This window comes from Cucurbita pepo, unplaced genomic scaffold (assembly GCF_002806865.2).
Source record: "Cucurbita pepo subsp. pepo cultivar mu-cu-16 unplaced genomic scaffold, ASM280686v2 Cp4.1_scaffold000156, whole genome shotgun sequence".
NCBI lineage: Eukaryota > Viridiplantae > Streptophyta > Magnoliopsida > Cucurbitales > Cucurbitaceae > Cucurbita > Cucurbita pepo.
This window is the reverse complement of record NW_019646444.1, coordinates 164,978-168,065: the sequence shown is the minus strand read 5'-3', so window position 1 is coordinate 168,065 and position 3,088 is coordinate 164,978. Positions and strand designations below refer to the sequence as shown.

At 30.5% G+C, this 3,088-nt stretch overlaps 1 non-coding gene across 1 annotated transcript; it reads right to left on the bottom strand.

The window, feature by feature from the left end:
• LOC111784152 lies at positions 1–103 on the bottom strand. Its single transcript, XR_002813489.1, has one exon. It is a non-coding gene; the product is annotated as a U6 spliceosomal RNA (small nuclear RNA).
• Positions 104–3,088: the final 2,985 nt, after the last annotated feature.

Sequence of the window (3,088 nt, the reverse complement as noted above, 5' to 3'; positions counted from 1 at the left end):
AAAAATTTGGACCATTTCTCGATTTGTGCGTGTCATCCTTGCGCAGGGGCCATGCTAATCTTCTCTGTATCGTTCCAATTTTATCGGATGTCCCCAAAGGGACAAACTTATGCTTCTACCAAGTTCTTTATATAGGATGTGTGAATTGTTCTCCTCATCAATGTGGGATTCCTGTCTAAAGCCCCACATGGTGATAGAATACTATAATAAATATACCCCCAACCCCACATGGAAAGAGAAATAAAGTTATAAAATCCTTTAGAGGCCACTCGAGTTCATTGTTGAAATGATTTCTTTAAGTTTTAAAGCTCTATCAATTCAATCAAGCAATGGAATCCATTTTAACTTTCTTCATTTTTTTTATTAAAATATTTATTTATGTTCTACCAATTTCTTTTTTAATTATAATAAATTTTTTAGTCTAAGTGATTTATGATGCATTTAATGCATCTCTGTCTTGAAGCTCAATTTTGCACAACAAGTATGGAATGACTACAACATCTTCTAGAATTTCTTTTAACGAGCTTACCATAACTTGAATATAATTGATTAAAGTTCGCTGTAACTTTTTGGATCTCGTCCTTGTAATTGGACCTTGAAGTATGGAAATTCCTTGATCTTGGTTCATATCATTCTCTCCCTCTTAAAAAGGGTTCGACCTCGAATCCTAACCTAACACCATACTCACCGGGTAAATCAATTTTAGAAACATTGTCGTTGATACACTCAAAGAACTTGGAAAGGTCCATCTCCTTGTGGTAAAAGCTTAGATTTCCCTTGAGTAGAATGTTTTTCTTTTCTAAAATGCACCCAAACCCAATCGATTGGCTTGAACATGATAATCTTGCGTCCCTTATTAATTTAGGAAGCAACTTTAGAATTTTGCTTCTCAATTTATTATTTTACTTGGTTGTGTTGTTTATTAACAAATTCAACTTTGGAACTTGCATCAAAATTCACAAATTTTTTTCGGGACATACCTAACAAATCAATGAGAACTAAAGGATTAAAGCCATAAACGATTTCAACATGTGTATTTAGTACTGTTATGAACAACCCTTTATATGCAAATTCGTCTTAAGATTCTTATAAATAATGGCTCTAAGCATAATAGTCATGGTTTTGTTAACAACCTCGGTTTGTCCATGCGTTTCAGGATGACAAGTAGTTTAATGTACTAGCTGAGTTCCCAAATTACCCCACAAAACATGCTAGAAGTGACTTAAAAATTTAACATCACGATCACTAACTATGCTGTTAGGAATCCCATGCAATCGTACAACTTCCCTGAAGAATAAGTGAAAAATATGTTTTGCATTATCAGTTTTGTGACAAAGAATAAATGAACCATTTTACTAAATCGATCAACCACAACAATGATGTTATCACAATCATTCCTAGTCCTATGTAAAACTGAAAAAAAATCATTAATATATCAATCCAATGATCATTAGGAAAACAAACTCCTGAGGTCAAAGACAATGTTGCTAGGTTTGCCATGCATGAACCAACATAAAGCTCTTTATCATAAGTTGGATACCTCAAAGATGCACCAGCCAACTTCTCACTAAGGAACATTAAAGTCTTTGATTTTGTATTATACGCCACCTATCCCTACTCCACTAGCATCACATTCAATTTCAAAAGTTAACATAAAATTAGGTAATGCAAGCTAAGGAGCAAATTGATCCTATCAAGCTTAAATAATTCTAAAATGGAATTTAACTATGTAAAATTTAATCACACCACAAACGCTCTTTTTTACTTTACATGATTGTTGCCTTGATATATATCAAGTTAGTTTTAGATGGAAATGGTTGACACTTTGTTTAAAAAAAAACATTTAAACTTTCAAAAGAATTTTAAAAAACACTTTCAAACTATACTACCCAAAAAACTAGCAGTAAGACACTTCCCAAACTACACAATGATGTTCGGCCATCTATAGAAAGAGAACAAAAAGAGAAGATTTTAGAAAAAAAAAAAAAAAAAAATTACAGATTTATATGGGAGAGAAAAAAGGAAATTGGCCTTAATAGATTAATAGAAAAATTGATCGTAGATCTTTTTTTTTCTTTTATATTGTGGTAATTATTTAGATTTTTTAGTTATTATTACAGAAAATCAGTCATGATCAATAATTTTTTTTTAAGGAAAAAAAAAAAGTGAGTATGGAATTAATTTAAATGGCCCAAAAATTAAGTTTGAACAAAATTAAAAGAGAAGAAAATGAAGATTTTGAAATGATTAATTGTTTTTTAAAGTTATGTATGTGATTCAAGGAGTAGAAAAATATTGGTAATTTTTATATGTACTACCAAATCCAACCTAATTTCAAAGAATAACAGATGATAGGTCATGAAAAGGAATGTCTTTTGAACCAAGAAAGTAAAGAATACAAAAATTATATCTTCTAGAAAAATAGTAGTAATAATAGAAAATGAAATCTTTAATAAAAATAAAATTATATATATATATTCTAAAACAAAGTCTCTAATGCTCGTAGGAAGTCTAACACATGAAGCATTGTAAAATATAGAGAATTGAACTTGAAATTGATCTAATGGGTCCACATAGATTGACTTGGATAATAAAGAACAAAAATCGAACTTTCATTAAGGATAAATTAGCGATACTAGCCTAACCTAATCAGGTAAGTGACCTTACTATAGGATAGGCTAGAAATTGTATGAATATGATGATGTATGAGCTATATCATATGATGTCATATACTGGTGTATGATGATGTATGAGCTATATCGTATGATGTCGTATACTGGTGTATGATGATGTATGAGTTACGATGACGAATGAGCTGTATTGTATGATGTCGTATACTAGCATATGATGATGTATGAGTATATAATGATGTATGAGTTCTGATGATGTATGATTTATGATGCTTGATGATGTGCTTAATATATATATTTCAATGAACGACATACTTGATATGCTTGAGGCACTATATGGCAATATGATTAGTATTGAATGACATTTACTTTAATATGATAATGTTTTCCATATTGATCATGCTATATGATGATGAGTNATATTGCATGATGTCGTTAGATTGACATAGGACACAACC